At 35.2% G+C, this 21326-nt stretch overlaps 1 long non-coding RNA gene across 2 annotated transcripts; it reads right to left on the reverse strand.

Moving 5' to 3' along the window:
• Positions 1 to 2861: 2861 nt before the first annotated feature.
• Positions 2862 to 17383, reverse strand: LOC132616643 (uncharacterized). Of its 2 annotated transcripts, none has more exons than XR_009573313.1 (3): positions 17158 to 17383; positions 16662 to 16729; positions 2862 to 3132 (listed from the first exon to the last, which is right to left on the reverse strand). It is a non-coding gene; the product is annotated as an uncharacterized LOC132616643 (long non-coding RNA). The 2 variants fall into 2 exon arrangements; XR_009573314.1 differs by lacking the exon at positions 2862 to 3132 and adding an exon at positions 13237 to 13565.
• Between the last annotated feature and the right edge of the window lie 3943 nt (positions 17384 to 21326).

A 21326-nucleotide genomic window follows, 5' to 3' on the forward strand; every position in this document is an offset into this window, starting at 1 on the left:
GAGTCAATCTAATCAATTTATGAAAGTGTAGACAGTCTAAGTCTTGCCTAAAGCGAATAATTAACTTTAAATTAAACATATAAGTGACAAGTAATTAAATATCCCCACCCAACATTAAAGTGAAGTTTTCACTACTCTGAGTTTACGTTTTGTACAATTTTAAATAACGCGCAAAAGTAAATACAAACAAGGATTCGATGAAGTCTTCGGGTTCCTTCCGAGTGTCGTCTTCGGGATGTGTCTTCGGGTACCTGTATAAACACTTAGTAAAAGTGTTAATAAGAGAATAAATAACTATCGAATGAATTAAAGAAATGATAAATATACTTAAAATAAAAACCCGTCTTTTATACATGAGAGGCCTTGGAAATCGACGGAAATTACTTCATCAACCAAAAGTGTAGTATTTGTAATAAATTGCAAGATGAAAGAAAATGTATTGGTTAAAAAAAATTAAAAAGTCAAGAAGTAAAGGATGAGACATAAAAATCTTAAAAGGTGATTTGACATAAAATCCTAAAAAGATGATTTGACATAAAGTATTTAAAAAAGGTATTGACAAAAGTGAGGGTGAAACTTGATTTGGCCTTAGGATCTAGTGTAAAAGTGTATATGGAAATGATGTATATAAATGAAATATATGAATATAAAAATGAAAATATATGTAAATGTAATATGATGTAGAGAAAATATAAAGAGCAAAATGTGTAGAGAAAAAATAAAATAGGCATATAGTGTGATGGTACAAAAAAAGTAAAAGAAAATGCTTGAAAATGTATACATGTATAAAAAATAAAAAATAAAAATTGTAGAAACAACATAACAAAAATATAAAGATAATGTATGAAAAATATAAGGATAATGTAAAGATAATAAAGTGCATTCTTTTGAATGAAAAGTTTCTCCCTTCTTCACTTAGCAGTTAGGTAAAGTAAGTATGTACATGTATATGTATATAATGTATGGTATAAAAATATATAAAAGAATATAGAGATGTAAAATGATGTAAACGAAAAATGTGGGTTAAAGTGGAAAAAAGATGTATGAAAAATGTAGAGAAAATATATGAAGAAAATGTAGAGATAATGCATGAATAAATATAAACAAAATGCATGAATAAATGTAAAGACAATACATGAATAAGTATAGAGACAAATGCATGACTAAATATAAAGACAAATGCAAGAATAAATGTAAAGATAAATGTATGAATAAATGTAAAGACAAATGCATGAATAAATGTAAACATAAATGCATGAATAAATATGAAAAGAATGTATGTTATGCATATAAAAAATATAAAGACAATGTATGAAAAAAGAAGAGAGAAAAAAATAAAGAGAGAAAGAAGATGCTAGCCTTGCTAATTTTCTTATGAAGAGAAAATATGAAGAGTGTAGAGAGAAGAAAAAATATGAAGACCCATCTCCTCTATTTATAATACAATATGACCCTTGTTTTGTCCAAAAAATAAAGGACTACACTAAATTGTCTCCTTAATGCCACATTTGGTCTTTAGGTTATTGTCCAATGGGGATTTCACCCTTTTAACCAATGTATAAAAATCCATTAACCAATGGATGAAGAACCCAACCCATCACTTCAAATGTCACCTTTTTAAAAAGTGACAAGACCTTGACTTGATCGAATTCTTGCTCTACGTTTAAGAATTATTTTCTCCGATTTTCTCTACACTGACGGACTATACTAAAATATAGTTAACTAATACATGCATAAATAATAATGTAAGTATAAAATATAAATATGAATGTATAACATACAAAAATGTACTGCTATAAAATAAAGAAACAATTATTAATTGCACAAAATGATAGTATTACGCTGTACATGTGCAAAAATAATGATTCTTAAAAATGACAATAAATTGATAAAATTCCTAAAATAAGGATAATTATCGAAAAATTATCGAAAAATGCAAAACTATGTAAAAATGCTATTTCGTGCTCTTTAACGAATCAAGGCCCCCCGAAACGTTAATTTAAAGCACAGCGAGCCAAAATTAGGTGTCAACAGTCCACGTGTCAGACCATATTTTACCACTACAAGGTCAGGATTTTGAGTTTTTTCTAAATTATAAAAAAAAAAACAACTTACTAGTTTTTAGATAAACTGTTTATACATATTAACTAGATGTTAAACATAAATATAAATCTCGCGCAAAACAACTAGATATTGTCGAAGCCGTAGGTAAATTATAATTATACCCCTACATAAATTTAACATAATATTTTCGCAAAGCGATATTGGATGAAACCATTTGGTTGAAGGTGATTCCGCCGCTAGATTGGAGCTGAACTGTTCGTGTTTGCACTGAATTTCCTACTTTATTTGGATTCTATCACAATTGTATTGTACTTAAAAAGAATTTCTTGGTGGAAAAGGACTCTACCATATCTATCTTTCCTTGAAAGAGAAGGTTTGGACTTCTATAAATAGTGATCCTTTCTTCTCAAATAAAAAAACAGTAGCATCTACAATGTAGTCATTTAGAGAGTTTTTTATTTAGGGGGAGATTTTCTCTCAATAGTTTTTAAGCTTTTCTATTAGTTTTTCATATGTAGATCAATTGATCAAACCATATTAGAATATTATGCCTCTTCTTTAGTATGTTTTTCTTTGTTGTCCGATTTATCGTGTTCAAGGTTTGCAAATTATTAGCTTCCGTATGACAACCAGGGCCCACTGAAGCCTAAAGCCACCAAGCAGTGTGTCACACCCTAATCTCCCTAGGGTGTGATGGGCACCCGACCCTTAGGGCCGAGCGAACCCTCAGACCCTTAGTGCACACATAAACTTCTTAGACTTTTAAATCAAATAAAGATGAAATACATAGTACAGTGTTTCAGAAATATTCTTTTTTATCGTTATTCTCAAATCAAACAAAATCTGTAATCATGTAGAATTTATCACGTAACACAGAATGACATATCGGCTGATGGAGCCGCTTACAAAACTGACATTCTATACCCACGACTCTGTCTGCAAAGTCTCTAACCCCGATCAGAAATCATATCATACAAACTCCGACTCGGCAACACTCCGAAAGGAAGTGGAGCTCGCCAATCCAGCTGAAGCATCTTCTAACAATGTCCTTTACTCATCTGGGTGTACCTGCGTGGCATGAAACGCAACCCCCGAAGAAAAGGGGGTCAGTACGGAATATGTACTGAGTATGTAAAGCATGGAATACAGAAAACAGAACCATAACCGAAACAAGCAGTACAAAAGTAGGTACATTTTCAGAATACCAAAATACTTATTTTTCAGAATGCAAATCGTGTATACCGATGTCATGTGTCAGAAGAAGTACAGAAATAAGTAGATCATCCAGAGTGCCAAAATGCGTATTTTCCAAACACAGACCGTGCGTGCCAACATCGTATGTCATCATATACATACACACATAACTGATTCATATGTAACATAATAGTGCCGAGGAACGTACGGCCCGATCCATATATATAACATATTAGTGCCGAGGAACGTTCGGCCCGATCCACAAATGTATTTGCTGCGGAACGTGCAGCCCGATCCATATACACATATTATATTATTGTGGCACGTGCAGAAGGTTAGTACAGACAATAAGCACGATATGCAGAATAATAAAAATAACTTACTGGAAACACGAATCATGCATGCCAGGAACGGTATCCGGCCCCTTACGGGACCCGGAGAACGTGGCGCCACACATCATAATATCACATCATAAGATCAGAATATACATATACACATATATGGTTCGGCGAACCATGAACACATCATAACACCGTAACACATCATACTCCGGAATACATATATGGCACCCGGCCCTCAAGCAAGGGACCCGGCGAACCATGCGCACAATATATACCGGCCCGGGACTCGGCGAACGATATAATAGTAGTATGCACGAGCAGAGTAGTGAGAAACCATATGCACATAAATCAAGACTCGATGGATAAGTATGCTTACCGACCCCTGAAGGCTCAGAAACAAGTTTCAGGTCAATCCGACTCAGTATAAGAAAGTTATGAGCGTTTGAAGTACAGAACGTTCTACAAGCGTTTCAAAAGCCATTTTTAGAAAATCAAAGCCATAACCATGTCAAGTACCTTTCGGATATCGTTATGGATCAAATCAAGTGGAGCTTTTGAAGCCATATGCACGTATCAAAATATATCAAAGACTCGATGGAATAATCAAACGTGCTAGCATTTGAAAATCAAAACTTTAGTCATATCAATTATCTTTCGAATGCCATTTGAAAACATATCAACAAACTTTGGACATCATAGATATGCATCAAAACCATATGAAATAACTTATGGAAGTCAAGAATATTAGCCATCCTAGTGGCTCTAAAAATAGGAAATTTCTTTGAAATCATACATATACGTCATTTGCTTATTTCATAAAGATCATGCCAAAAGAAAGAAAGGGTAAGCCTTACATACCTGCTCCACGTCCTATTAGCTACATTTATTCGTCCAAGCTCGTTAGTCTACATTCAAGGAGATTTACATAATCATCAGACATATTGTCACACACTTGTCTTAATCTTTCAAGTAAACTCACTTATAATCTGTCGAAATTTCGGCAGCATTTCCCCTGTAAATACACCATCCCCGAGAATCTAACTCGGCCAAATCAACAATCCGAGAATTCAACTCGGCCAAATTATTAACAACATTACCAACAATCATACTAACAACTTCAACAATCAATCCCAAAACATATTCTAACATCAACAACTCTTGTCACACAATTCACGACATTTCATTTATATTCAATTTAATCACATATATTCAAGCTAACACCAATGATTCCACATTCAAGTATTAATCCGAAATCTTTCTAACATGATTCAAGAATACTTCTAACAATTCACATAATATTCCAACAACCCAATCAACATATTACTTCACCCGAAACCTTCCAAATTCAAAAGAACAATAGCGACACATTTCCTTCTTTCAAGTTCATGAATTATACCTACAATTCACACACTAACAACATTATTTTCCATAATTACAAGAAGACTATATTCAAATCACATTAACTTCTAAAACAACTCTCCAACCATTACAACTTCACTAGAATCATTACACCTTCATTTTCATCATAGAATTCATTACAACAACAACCAAAATACTAGATAAAATTAGTTCATCATCCCTATACAACACAACACACACACACGGCCAAACTCCACACCACACGGCCACCACTCCAACACACTAAATTCATGGTTTTCATTCATTTCTACATACTACAACATACCCAAACCATTCATAACATATAAAAGAAGATTAATTCATACCTTTTTCCCTTAATTTTCCTTTGATCTAGAATTATGAACTTGCAACAAAGAGAGGTTTTCTTGCTCTAACAATTATACCACGTTAAAGAGGACCTTTGAATTAGTAGGAATACTAGAAGAAATAATTTTTTTGATCAATTTTCCATGAAGCTAATTTTTGGAGCTATGGCCGAATGGCCTTTGTTGTTGTTCTTCTTCAAGCTTCTTGAAAATTCTAAGTGAGAAGAATGGAAAATGTGCTCTAGTTCTCATCTTTTGGGCTATTTATTTTATGCACCCATGTGGGCCTTGGTCCACCACCTTGGCCGGCCACCTTGGCCCAATTTAGTCAAGCCCACTTTTTTTTTTTTTTTTTGGTAATTCATGAAAATTTATTTTTCGAATTTCAAATTTGCCCTTAGCCTTCCTCCATATTTCTATGAGTCATCTTGCGAATTTCCCTTTTTACCCTTAGCCTTTCTCAATATTTCCATACTAGTAAACAACTTGTTTATCGAAATAATTTTGGAAATAGTCTTGCCTTTAACTTTTCGCAATTATCTCGAATTATCCGAACGTACAAAATACGGGTTATAACACAGTGACTTTAGGCCCCAAATATATTAGGGCCCCAAAATAATTTGTATTATATAAATGATTTTAAAAAAATATATATTTATTATTAGTGATATAGAATTTTCTGGATCATTTTACTGTCAATTATTTATCAATTATTACATATATATTTTCAAACTTTATGCTACTTTTTAGAAATATGATTGATGTAATTACAGTTAGAAGTTGTAGTCAATTAAATGTATAATTACTTCCTACTTTGTAATATGGTTTAATTCACTTCAACTTAAATCAATATAGTTTATTTATTTGACTTTGTAACATCTTCTATAACTCTTTGGGGGCATTTAACTATAGGTGACTCTTAAGTCTTTTTTTTGAGTGGAGGTGACTCAAGTTTTAATTATTGAGTGGAGGTGATGTTTTTTTATTAGTGATTAAGAGGTTTTGACCTTGCCCAAAAGTTCATTTTGACACTTTGCCCTGAAGTTTTATTTTTAACACTTTGACCCAGCCAATATAAACCCTAAAATACCAAAATGGGTCCCAAAAAAAAGGGCGCCAATAGCCGCACCCGTTTTTGCTCTTTTCCCTCCAATGTTCTTCTTTTTCTTCCTCGGTTCATTTTTCCTCCTCGTCGTCTTCTTCTTCTTCTGCTTCTGCTTCTCCTTCTCCTCCTCCTCTTTCTCCTTCTCCTTCTTCTCCTCCTTCTTCTTCTTCTCCCCTCCTCCTCCTTCTCCTTCTCCTCCTCCTACTCCTCCTTCTGCTTCTGCTTCTCCTTCTGCTCCTCCTCCCCCTCCCCCTCCTCCTCCGGCTCCTCCTCCTCTCGTTTTTGCTCCTTTCCCTCCTTCTCCTCCTTCTTCTTCTGCTCCTGCTTCTGCTTCTCCTCCTCCTCCTCCTCCTCCTCCTCCTCCTCCTCCTCCTTCTCCTCCCCCTCCTCCGCTTGTTCTCATTCTTTTTCTCCCTCCATTCTTCTTCCTCATCTTCCATTGCTGCTTCCATTGCTGCTTCTTCATCCATTGCTGTGCCATTTTGAAGAATCTGCTCAACAAAACAAAAAACTAAATCACCAGATTTGCAATTTTTTTGGCTGGATTTCGTTAGTGTCTACATGGGCATTACTTCATAAGTATTGCTGCTTCCCTTGCTTGTTCTTCTTCATTTGGTGCAGCATTTTGAAGAATTCGCTCAACAAAGAAAAAACGAAACCAGCAGATTTTGCAATTTTTTGGCTGGGTATTACTTCAGAAGTAATTTCGACTCATTTGGTAAGTAAAATATTGTTGTTTTGTTTCAATTATTTATCTGGGTTTTGGTGCTAATATTCCAAAAATTTACAATAGCAATTGTACTTGTTGCAACAAGTGCTAAAGCTGCTGTATAAGAGCTTCTAAATTTTTGCAACAATTGTTGTAGTTTCTGCAGAAGCTGCTGTAGTTTATGCAACAGCTATTATAGTTATGCCACAATTACAACAGATTATGTAGTTATTGCAACTTCTATACTAATTGTTGTTAAATACGTAGTATGAATAAGTTGCAACAGATTTGTGAGTCGTTGCAAGTAGTGTACTACTTGTTGCAACAACTCACTGGTCCGTTGGATTCAGCTTCAGTCCAACAGAACCCAAAAACTGGACCCAAAAAACTATAGCTGACTCCAACAGATTAGTTAGTTTCTGCAACAAGTGTATTACCTGTTGCAACAAGTAATATACTTGTTGCAACAACTCACTAATCTGTTAGACATCTTCAACTGTCGTTGGATTAAACAGAACTCAAAAAACTGAAGTTGACTCCAACAGATTAGTTAGTTGTTGCAACAAGGATAGTAGTTGTTGCAACAGGTAATCCACTTGTTGCAACACTTGATTCATCTGTTCCAACAAGTCATTAAGTTATTGTATTTTGTTACTATATTGTCATGACCTTTTTAAAAAAAAACAAAATATATTCAGGTAGCATTAATGGGGGACTCAATAACAATAAGTGTTGATTGCCATGGCGAATGGATCGAGAAGAACAATCGATATATTTGGCAATGGAAGGGTAGTCACATGTTAGAGACGATAGCGATGAGTGTCCAAAGAGATGTTGTGTTTGATGATTTTGTGAACTTAATCATCACTTATTGTGAATTAACTTGTGAACCGAAAGATCTTGCCATCACTTACATGCATAGCTCTTTTGAAAACCAGAGGGTCTTTCCTTTTAAGATAACCGATCAGGATCGTTTGCGTACTTATTTGAATGATGTAGCTAGGCCCACTTTAAGGGTATATGTGGTAGGAAGCCCGGTAGAGAACCATAATTTAGGTCAAGACCAACAAGATGTGTTAAATGATAAATTGGATGGGGGTGGATATGGATATGGATATTCCAGATAATGGAAGTGGGGGTGAGCCGATTCCTACACCCTAAGTTGCGAGCAATACACCGTGTTCTACACAATCTTCACAGTGCAGCCATGTTCAAGATGATGAAACAGGCTTTTATAAAGGAATGTCATTCAAGAACAAGGAACAACTAGCAACTATGTTGAAACTTGCTTGCTTGAACAAAGATTTTACACTCAAGAAGGTGATTAATTCGCGTACTGTGTATTGCTTTAGATGTGTACATCCGAAGTGCAAGTGGTGGCTGAGGGCTATGAAGCTTTTAAGTTCTGACAGATTTTGTATTACAACCTACGTAAAGTATCACACATGTGGTTCTGAGCATATTACTAGCCATAATCCACACGCCATAGCGAAAGTCATTGGTGAATACTTCAAAGATAGGTTTCCCGACGGTAAAGGCCCATCTACAAAAGATATGAGCCAATCATTCTGCACAGAATTGGGTTGTAAGGTAAGTTATTAGAAGGTCTGGAAGGGCATGGAGATTGCAAAATCTTTGACAAGGGGGACACATGAGCACGGGTATGCAGTGCTTGATGCGTACCGTTATATGCTTCGTTCCACAAATCCAGGAGGTAAGACGGCATTGAAGGTTGATGCTAATTGAAAGTTCAAGTACTTTTTTGTAGCCTACAAGGCTTGGATGCTTGGTTTTGCGCAAATGAGAAAAGTCATAGCTGTCGATAGGACATTCTTGAAGAACAAGTACGAAGGAGTGTTGTTGTCAGCCGTGGCGCAAGATGCGGAGAATCATGTTTTTCCTGTGGCATTTTGTGTAGTGGACAAGGAGTGTGATGCCTCATACAAATATTTTTTTAAACAAATGAAAAGCTTTGTAGATGATACCAAAGAGTTGTGCATAATTTCTGATAGGCATCCAAGTATCAAAAAGACAGTTTCAATTGTCTTCCCTTTATCTCATTATGGTTGTTACATGAAGCACCTTGGGGAAAATCTCCGAACCACCTTTCACAATACGAAGTCGTATCTCAGTTTTATAAAGCAGCAAAATCGTACAATATAGATGAGTTCAATGACCATTTCAATCAAATCAGAGATACCGTCCCTCGGGCCGCCGAACATCTTGAACGTGTTGGATTCCACAAATGGAGCAGGGCATTCTTCCCCGGAAATAGGTATTCATACATTACTTTTCCAACAAATAACACATCTGTTGGAACAACTAACTCACTTGTTGCAACAGGTAAGTTAGTTGTTCCAACAACTCGCTTAGTTGTTGCATTTTGTTATGACATAGAGACTATAACTGAAGCTCTTTCCAACAAGTAACACATCTGTTGGAACAACTAACTCACTTGTTGCAACATGTAAGTTAGTTGTTCCAACAACTCACTTAGTTGTTGCATTTTGGTATGACACAGAGACTAAAGCTCTTTCCAACAAGTAACACATCTGTTGGAACAACTAAATCACTTGTTGCAGCAGGTAAGTTAGTTCTTCCTCCTCTTCTTCTTCCTCCTCCTCTTCTTCTTCCTCCTCTTCCTCTTCTTCTTCCTCCTCCTCCTCCTCCTCAAACACACAAACCCTAACAACTCGAACAAATACAACAAATAAGGGTTTCTCAAGCATTGATCAACAAAATAAACATTGCAGACAAACCCATGTTATTCTTCTTCTTCTTTGACCAAAATCATCATTTTCTCACTTTGATTTCAAAACCCTAACTTTAAAAGAAGAAAAATTTGAGCGATTTTACCTGAGAGAATTTACCTGAGAGAAATGGAGAGCAGCAGTTCATTATTGAGTCGGCTTTTTAAGAGGTTGACGACAGTTTGAAGAAGCACATTTAGTAGTTGAGATCAGTTCGTGGGTTTGAACTTGAAAGTTTGAAGGAGCAGTTGAGATGATCGTGTGTTTTGAATGAAGTTCGTGTGTTTTGATATGGACCGATGTTGAGTTTGAAATAAATGGAGGGTTGAATTAAATGGTTTAGGGTCTTTTTTGTATTTTATAAAAGATTAACAAGTTTGGCAAAATACGTTTTCAACCCCAATTTTCTTAATCCCAAATTTAATTGGGTTTTGACTTGATGTGGTCCCTACAAGTCACCTCTAGTAATTTCCAAACTTAAAAGTCAGCTGGAGTTAAATTTTCGAACTCTTTGAGTGCTTTTTTTAGATATTTTTCAAGCTCAAGCTAAGTAGATTATTAAACAATTAGAATAGAAAAGACATAATTAAGCCCTTAAATATTTTTTAGGCATAATAGTCACTCATGGTTTTAATCTATTTTTATAGTTTTAGTGATACGAAAATATTTATATGTAGAAGATGATACTCTTATTGGCCTGAAGTCTTACTTCTATTTTTAAATGTTTCCATTCCTTGTAAAATAATTTTGAAAAGTTTTTTGTAACAATCGCTTGAACTAAAAAGAAAAACTAAATCGATGAAATGATCATAATACAGAATATAAGACTCATGATTCAGTTAATGTTTCATGAAAAATTACACGAATTGACTATATCGTCAATTGAAAAAAAAAAAGTACACTTTAAAAAAGCTATAAGAATAAATAACGCTTAAAATATATTAAAATTTTACTAAATATATATATAAGGCCTCCTTTTAAATTCTAGCTTTAGGCCACCGACTCTCTTGAGCCGCCCCTAATGACAACCTGATTATTTCGATCCCAACAAGAACAATTACTCCTACTATCTTCTATACTGATTAATATGCAGTAGCTTACGGTTAAATTATTTACCAAAAAATAAAAAGGCTGAATATATTTACATCCAAAATCTCTACCAGTGGAGGACACGAAAGATACAAAACCCTATGGTGCTTTTAAGGTAGTAGTAGAGTTTCATGGAGTGCATAAAAACCTATGTTTTGCCATATGGTACGAAAGTTCTGATGTTCAATCTGTCATATCCCACTGTCTCATTTCCTACCTTTCAGTAGGCCTGTGCACAAATCGGTTCGGTTCGGTTCGATTTTGGCCATCATCGAGTTGAAATTTTGAATTTCGACTTTCTAAAATTATTAACCAAACTCGATCCATTCTAGGTTCAATTCGATTCATTTTTTATTATTTCGGTTCGGTTACACAAATCGATTTGTTCGGCTTATTCGAAATTTAAACAAGTAACTATTTCATTTCAGTTTTAGAGTAAACATAACAAAAAATAATGAGATCCTAAATTTGCAGCCTTTTAACCAAGACATTAACCAAGAAAAAATCATAAACTTCCAAGCATAATAGCATATAAATAGCAAAACAAGAGCTTGACAACTTGTGCAAGCATACAAATCTACCAACACCATATTATATATACCAAATTAATAATCCAGCATCTTGCAATTTGCAAGTAGACAAGCATAATAACTCAGTTTTCATCCTCAAAAAAACAAAAAAGTCTAATTTGTACAGGCTAAGATCAAAGAACAAACAAAGCCATGGGTGGAGGCTGTGGAGAAAAGGCAAAGATGGCTCATGAGAAGAACGCTGAAAAGATGAAAGACCAAAAGGGAAGTCAGCTTGAGGCCAACAAGAAGGCCATGAATGTCCAGTGCAAGCTGTGCATGCAGATATTCATTTGCACCACTTCTGAAGTTAAATAAATATCACTTCAGTATTAAGCGTATATACAGTTAGACTATTAGAGTATTAGTCACTAGTGGCATATAAATTCGGTTTGTTCGAATCAGTTCGGTTGATAATTGAAGTCAGCCGTATCCAAACCGTAATGTTTTACAATTGCATTTGTAAATCGAAATCAAATTGTATTATCCAAATTGAATTATCTGAATTGTTTCAAATCGGTTCGAAAATTCGAATTGAACCGATTTGTGCACAAGCCTACCTTCCAGAACTAATTCGATGGCCTATGATTTTCCTACTTTCACTTCTCATTCACAATATAATTTAAGACAACTTATATATATAATGTTTCAGATTTTAAGCATTGACTTCAACGTTGTTTTGAGACATTACGTTCATCTCCCTTATTTTAGTATTTTTGTAATAGAATTAATTTAAATGATAAGTTTTCTTTAATATCCCTAAATTACTCTTATGTGCTACCTTTTATTAAATTCTAGGTTTTCAAATATAAATCTGAACAAGATTTCTAGCAACTGATACTTTGTTAGAGTTATTTGAGTTGGCGGATTACTTGATATTAAGTTCGACAATGAAATTTAGACTATGTGACCCAATCAGTCAAAAATTACAAGAAATTTTTGGTAAATATTCTTTCTCATGGAGTTAGCATTCCTTTTATTCATATATTTTTTCTGTTAATTTCTGTATAAATATTATTTGCTCAATTTACATCAGGCTGAAGTTTTATCATTTCTTTAATAAAGTAACGTATATACAATAGTAATAATAGATTATAAAAGCAATTCATGCTGTTACGTCTAATAACATAACATTAGCGAAGAGACAATATTAAGAAAATAGTTTTCCATTAAATTGGTTTCATATATTTGTTTAGCGATCAATTCACGGAATCAGTAGATAGTTTTTGTATCAGCAGATAGTTCTTGTCACTGACACTTGTCACTGACACTTCTTTTTAGTCATGAAGTCATAGAGGCTCCATAGGCATAGTTAATCATGTTATGTCTCTTTTGTCATTTTATTGAAGTCTCGCATGCCTTGTATGAATACTATTTTTGTAATCATAATTTTACAAACTATGAAAGGCAAAGTGTTTTTTTATGAAAATCTTTCATTTTCTCAATTATGCATGCGCCACATTTATTAATGTGTCTAAAGGTTGGTTCGCTTGATCAAGTTTAAGGTGGGCTCCATCCCACCAAAATTTTGGAGTGTGACAAACTTGGTATCACAGTTGTAGGTTTCATTTGTTCTAGGAGTCTATAGATTATATTTAGTAGAATTCTTTTTATTGTGTGTTATCTGCCATATCTATAATAGCGAGGCAATACGACATTTAAGAAGTTACCATTTTCTTCAATACACTAGATTGTGGATAGAGCTAGACTCTAAGAATAGTTACTAATTTGTGTATTGTTCTTGTTCACAAAAAATGCAACCAAAGCACAAGACCAAATGAGTCAAAGGACAAATGTCGCTCCGAAAGTAGTATCGAATGAAGTGTTAATTGCTACGAGGGTTCAAATAAGGGATTAGGGTCACCAATCAAGTCAGACATCTTCAGTCCTACATCCCATGAGAGTGGTGCAGCCCACAAAAGCTCCAATGCCTCCTTCACCTCCATTAAGTATTTCAAATGATGACCTTAAGGAAGTTACTCAATTGCTCACTCAAATTGTGGCATCTCAAGCACAACACCTGTTACGGTTCACTTTTACAGGTAAGAATTTTGATGATCTCCTAGGAAAGGTTTTAAACACTCTAGTATTAAGGATCAGTAGAATACGATTGACCAACGAACTTCAATGTGTGATTAATGTGATTATTTGCTAGAAATGTTTAGTTTATTCCTAAACTTGCCAATCTTAATCATAAAATTCAAAATTTCGGCAAAAAATCCCTTTAGAAAAAGTGATTTTGGATTTGAAAATTCATATAAGTGTTCAACTCACTTTATTGTCGAACTAAGACACACCTAGGATTTCTCCCAAGTAGAGTCACTATTATTTAGTCCTAATAAAATGAGTTTAGTACTTATTAATTTTTATTTTTTATATATATATATATAGGAAAGTATGGAATATATCTCCTATTTTTATTCATATATACATAAAGAAAAGTGGAAGTTTTATTAAGTCCAAATTTATTTATTTGAAGCTCATATCAAGTCAACTCATAGTCTAGTCCAAAGTCCATCTTATCTCAAACTTGGCCCACATAGAATCCCTCTTGTTTTCAGTCCATAGTATTTTGTGCTTCTCGGCCCAATAACTCAGAAATCATTTAAGTCCAAATTCAAAAGAGCCCATTTCTGTTTCCAAATAGTGACAAGTCCTCAACTTTCAAACTTTCATAAATCGCTCAAAGTGTTTGAAATGGTTTTCATAAAAAATTAAAAAAAAAAAAAAAAACAATTCTGCCAAATACAATCTTTAAGTTACTTCTTCATTTTCTGCCTCAAATTCCATTTTTTTGTGGTTCAATAAACAATACAGTTTTAGCAGTTGAGCTTAAGGCCCAAAACAGTTTAAGTAACCACCGTTTTATTGCTGAATTCTACAAAGGGGCTGAGGGCCCAAATGATTTACCATTTAGTTATTTTTATTAAAACCATCTAGCTTCATTCAATATCGAACTAGTTTTGGAGGTTTATTTAAAGAATTGTATTAAGTGTCAACTTCATGCAGATGTTATATTAGCCGGGTTTTTGAAAGATTTAAGCGACTGCCTAAAATACTAAGTGTTTTCCTACGTCTTAGCATCCATAGGGTTCTAATATTTTACATGTTTACACAATATATACATACATGATATACCAAGAAAGGAATGAGATTTCAACTGGTGGGCCTACCCAAGCCCACCAGTGACCATTTTCACCCATGTTGGGTCTTCAACATATATTAGCTTCCCTTATATCTGTCGGACTCGATCAATAAATAGGCGTTGGGCCTCAGGCCCAACAAGTTTGATAGAAGGGAATGGCCCAAGTGGCCCGCGACATTTCACATGCAAACATAAAGGGGGAAAAGGAAGTTTGCGGTTAGAAAGTATCTAGGACTTAACTACTTGCTTAATATAACATTGTATGTACATATAAGCTATTCAAGTTAACACATAGGAAAAACAAACACGTCTATTGAGGCAGTGCCCAGACGCAAGAAATATTCAGTCCATATCATAATTAGAAGGGATAGATCACATAAAACAAATGAACCCAATCGCAGCAACAAACAAAGTGACCCAACCAAAAACTTGTCATAGTAAGGTAAGTCCAAAGCAGGGAGAATGAGCAAAGTAAAGGCTAAGCCCAAATTCAGGTCATACAACATGAAACAAACAACTCTAAGTCCGTACAGGTGATATGCCATGTTGTTACTGAATATACAAATTCCATATGCCAAATGTATGCAGAAAAACTGCATATAATTGGTATATTCTGGTATATTCCTTGTATATTTTAACTCAGAAACCCACACTTAATACTCATCAAAAGGGTGTTTTGTTCTACTTAGTATTTTAACACTTCAATTTAATAACATAGGGACATATTTTCAAAAAAAAAAAAAAAACATAACACAGGTGTAGTGCGTATGACAAGTAGTATAAGAGAAAGTCAAAAGGTCCATCTCAGAACAAATGAAAACATTTTGTGCCATTTTATGAACTTCAGAGCTGTTTTAACATGGATTTCTCCCATAATCCTACTTGTTTCAAAATCTAAAGGGTCCCATAAGGTGTAATTTTGCATAGGGGAACTCCAGTAGCCTGAAAAGAGGAAGATTAGGCTGAGTTTGACTAGAAATTCTAAGCCATCTCAACCCTCTTTCTGGCCCTGGATAAGTCACACCTATGGGTGAATCACCCTAAGTGACACCCTCCCTATTCAAATAACACACACACACACACACACCCACACAAGACCTTGAGCTAGTTCAGTTTAATACAAGCAAAGTGTTTCAGAGAAAGCAAGTAACACTAGCACAGTATCTAGTTTGGTTAAAAAAAAAAAAAGAGGGGTAACACAACATAGGCAGTTTTGACATGGAAACATTAAGCAAATAGAAAATGGACATGTATCAGGTCATTTTCTAACAATGAACACTTGAATCAACTAGTTTAGCCTCAAATGACAGCCTTAGTAGAATCAAGAAAAGATAAGAGTAGACATGGATTTCGTATACTAAATCTAACAAAAACAGATTGAGCATTGTTATGATTTTCTACAACTAATCAACTCTTCTTGACACTGTTAATAAACTAAAAAAGCTATACTATAGCTTTTAATTCTAATTTCAAATCAGGTTGCACTTGATCATGTTTTATATTTACATTAGATTAATTAATCAGACATTCTAATAGTTATAGAGGATTTCTAGTTTAGTTAACTATACCTAATGAAATTGAAACATGTTAGTATGAACACTAATCAGTTGCTACATTAAGGTATTCAAAACACAGACCTACATCTGGGTTATACTAGTTGATCAGAGCATAACTAAGTTCAAATAAGACCAACAGTGCTTAAGCATGTTTTTAAGTTGGAGTAACAACAAAGCAAAGCTATTCTAACATGACACAGATTAAACTGACTATTAAACAACAATAAAAAAAAACTAAACAAGCAATTAGCATCTATAAACATGATTAGACGAGAATTAAAAATACCCGAAAATACTAAGCTAGCAACTAATAACTAAACAAAAACAGCAATTAACACCACATAAATAATGACTCCTAATAATCATACATAAGCAGAAAAGATAAAATAAAATAACTAAATGGGAAGAAGATTACCTTTTGCGAGTGCAGCCACTTGTCGAGGTTTGAACTTGGAAGATTTTGCTTCCTCAACCCCAGATACTCTAGCCATACACGAACAAGAACAAAGAAAAATATTTAAAAACTTAACGTAACTCGAGAAATCAAAGTTTCACAGCAAATATGTCAAAACTTAAGTATTTCGAGTTTTTTGTGAATATATCTGATATTCGGTCTATGCGAAGTGTGAGTTGTAAATAGAACCCCAAAAATTGGGAAACCCTAATTTCAACCGATGTGGGACAAGTGCAATTTCTAAAAATTGCCTCCTTATCTCTCATTTAAAGGCCAAGATTCAAGTAGAAAAACACATGACGGGTCAGATTTGAACCCCAATGGATCTATCCACTCGGTTCCTCACGAACCAATGAAAATCGCGGATTCAAAATCGCAATATCACAAAAATAATTAAGAAAATTCAGTCTATGACTGTTGAAATGCAGAAAAAGCATGAAAAAGGGGAAGATTATACCTCGTTTGGGTTGATATGAGGTGGTATTGGTTGAAAAATGACAGAGAAATAAATGCTCTTAACATTTTCAACCACACCTAGTCCATAGGATGCTTTGAGGGCCCGCAATAATTGCCATTTCGGGCAAACAGCATAAGAGAGAGAAAACACTTAAGGGGCGGCTAGGGCTTCCATTGCTTATGAGAGAGAGAAAACCCCTAGGGCTTCCATTGCAGTGGAATGAAAATTTTGCTTTTATATAATTACCCACTTGTGGGACTACAATGGGTATATGGTTGTTGTTGTTGTTGTACACTTGTACTAACACATATTATATTTTTTTAGTTAAAATATCTACTTTTATATCTTGAGTTTGAGCCCGGGCTTAGCACGGGCCTCACATAACTAGTCTGTGTATATATGAAAGGACCTATCTATTTAATTAAACAAATAGCCGTCATTAAGGAATCTAATTATGACTAATTGCAATTATGTAGGCAATTGACCTAAATAAAGCACGACTAGTTATGTAAATGGGCTTAGGTTGCAAATACAACCTTAATTGGTCTTAACTTATGGATTTGGTCGTTTCAATTATGGTCATATTTGGCCCAATTAATCAATTAAAGATAATTTGCAATAATGACCTCAATTGATTTAAACCAATGAATTTGGCCATTTTAATTAAGGCCAGAATTAGCTAACAATTGATTATTTCAATTGTAGCCACTATTAGTGTCACGACCCTAATTACCAATCGTGCGGGCACCTACCTAATTATCACTAGTAGGCGAACCCTTACCCGTTAACCCATTAATCACTAGCCAATTTCAACTTCTTTAATCATTTATACTCTAACAATCAATAAATACGAGAATAAATAAATAATCTAGCCAAGTCATAAATGATAAATAATATGAGTGCAGAAGTCTAACTATTAAATTTCCAAAATCTGAAAGTCATCGTATAAGGACTCTAACCAACAATGTCTAAAGAATGAAAAAATTGTCAAATATAATAATAAATAATGTCTGGAATAAAAGTAGACATCTGGAAAGAAAGATCTTTAGGCGGCATGACATGGATAGAAGCTCACCCACAGATCTGATCAAGCAAACTAGCTTCAAGCTAGAGATGTGGTCTGGGTGAAATCTCTAGAACATAATTTGTACTCAAAAAGGGTGCAGCAAGGTAGTATCGGTACAAAACTATGTACCGGAAAGCATCATAGGCCGACTAAGATTAGTTCACGCATATGAGCATAAAATCAACAAGATAAACAGATAGGCACATAATACTCAAATCCAAGTCATAGAATATCCCATAACTAAAATCACAGCCTAAGATGAAGCTTTTAAACCACAAGTCTGTCTAGTCTCAATAATCTCACCTAATAATCACAAGTCCAAGTTCCGTGTTACACCTCTCGTTTTTGTCGCAAGCGGTCCTTGACTTGTGAGTGGTTTATACCCTTAGTATGGAGATTCGTACCCGAGTTTTTGAGCCATTAAGTGCTTTACTTCGCGGGTACCAAAGTATGAATATATGTTATTCACAATACGATAGAATTAAAGCTAAACAAATTGAATCGTCGCAGTGGAATGGACTCAGGGAACTGGTAGGAAACCAGTCTCTTTTGACAGACCGTCGACGCGTCAATGCAAGCCGTTGACATGCCGCCGTCTCTGATTCTCTGATGGTTGATCGACGGCGCAAGTCGACGAACCGTCGACGGGCCGTCGACCCGCACATCAAACCGCACCTCTGGAACTTTCTAGTTCCATCTATATATAGTTGACCCTCACGTTTTATTTTCATTATTTTCACTTCCAAAATCTGAGAAAGGCCTAGAATATTGCTCTCAATACTTCTTAACATCATAGTGAAGATTTAGCAAGATCCGAGCCCCGTAAACCCGAGCTTGTAAAAGGAAAGTTGTTCCTAGGGTTTCTTTGAAGTTGTTGAGGTTGGGAATTGGAGTTAGAACTTGATTCTTGGTATCCTAGTTCCTTCAAGGTATGTATATGATTCTTGTCCTTGTGTTGGAGTTATTATCAAGAGTTTTAGTGGTTTTAAGTAAAGGGGAATTATAGTTATGAAAGTTGTAAGTTGAATAAGAGTAGAGTTGGACTTGAAGGTTATTTTGAGGGATGATTTAGAGTAGAGTTGATTATATTTTTATATGTAAGTATTGATATGGTTGTTGTTATTACTGTTGTTGATATTTTAGTTAAATTGGAAGATTGAAGAATTAGTGAGTTATGAAAGGGATGTTGTCCGGACCTCGTTAAGTCCCCCTTTTCACTTGAATTAGATGGAAGTGTTATAAAGGGTCTAATTGCGGCCTATGTTATCTTGGTTGTAGACTTATGAGTTCAAGAAGTAGGTGTTGGATGAGTAGATACGCTTCAAGGTATGTTAAGGCTGTCCCTTTCATTCTTTTGGCATGATCTTTATTGTCTGAACGAACGAGTAAGCGAGCTAGTTCCAAAGACTCTACTCTTAGATGGTACAGGATTCATCGTATTCTTGATTCCTTATATTCATGTTCATGACTCTTAGCAATCTCTGTTATCTAGGGTATATCCTTCATGAGGTTTCATGCACAATATATATATATATATATATATATATACATATGTGTACAACTATTTTTCTCACACCGTGCCTATATGGCCGGGCAGCACCACTACGATGGGCGGCTTATAGATGATGAGGTCTGATTACACCGCGCCTATATGCCGGGCAACACCACTAATGGGCGCGCGTGAGATGATTATCGTCCCGAACGCGGGATGCCCGGACGCGGGATTAGATGAGATGTGGATTAGGCCGTACGTTCCTTGGCACTATTAAATGATCTTTAAAAATAAGAGCATGCATATTATACAGTATCTTCAGTCATACAGATGCATTCAGACAGTCTGTTTGTTTATGAGTTTCAGATTCCCTCCATGATTCTTATGTATATGTTCCTCTTATGCCTTACATACTCAGTACATAGTCCGTACTAACTCCCCTGTTGTTCGGGGGTTGTGTTCATGCCCACAGGTACAGGTAGACAAACAGGCGGTCCCACTCAGTAGGGCATTCATCCAGCGGTGGTCAATGCGCCCCACTTGATCTGGAGCAACAGTTTATTTTGGTATGCTACTTTTGAGATATAGACATGTACATGGGTATTACGGGGCCTTGTTGTCACGCCCCGAACCTGGGTCTAGACGTAACACGGCACCCGGTGCCTGACTGCATGTGACCGAGCGAACCAACTGGCTGGCTGAATCAACATGTGATATCAAAAACATAACTGAATGTGGAAATAACTAAACACATGCTGATATACTAAAGGTCTGACTGAAATCATAATGCGGAAATACTTAGACAATCTGAAATATCTGAACGTAGCCAACATGGCTTAAACTAAAACAACTGAACAACTGCCAACAAGGCAAACATAATAAATATATGACTGTTTGAACTGTGTCTATGAAGCCTCTAAGAGTACTAAATGATAGGGCTGTCTATAAACTGAAATAACTGGATAGCTGACAACGCCCCGAAGGAATGTGGGGCTCACCAGTAGCTGATACGTGCACTCCTAGTTAGCTGAGTCGTCAACCTGTGTATCGTTACCTGCATCGCGAGATGCAGGCCCCCAAGCAATAAAAAGGGACATCAGTACATTTGAATTGTACTGGTATGTAAAGCAACTGAAGCAATAAAATACTGATACTGAAACTGAAACTGAAACTGAAACTGAAACTGAACTAAACAGGAAAGCAAGAAGCTGAAGTACTCCCTGTTCTGGATGAAGAATCACCTGTAAAACTGTAAGCATAACTGTGGCCTGGGGCCCAAATAATGTGCACAAAAACTGTGGCTTCTGGCCCAAGCAATACGTATGCATAAATTGTGGCCTAGGGCCCAAAAGTACAGATACAGGTGTTCAACATTAACAATTTACAAAACTGAGACTGGCTATAGCTGATAGCATGATAACTGTTTCTGATTATGGGACTCATACCAATAACTGATTATACACTGACTGAGACTCATGTGATAACAATGCATAAGTCTATAAAGATTATGTGCTGAGTTCATGATGTTCAAAGTGACAACCATGAACGAATTCAGTAACTGCAACCCTAGAAGATAACAGTTCTATATCATATCATGAAACTAGAGCTAAC

Source organism: Lycium barbarum, chromosome 11, assembly GCF_019175385.1.
Source record: "Lycium barbarum isolate Lr01 chromosome 11, ASM1917538v2, whole genome shotgun sequence".
NCBI lineage: Eukaryota > Viridiplantae > Streptophyta > Magnoliopsida > Solanales > Solanaceae > Lycium > Lycium barbarum.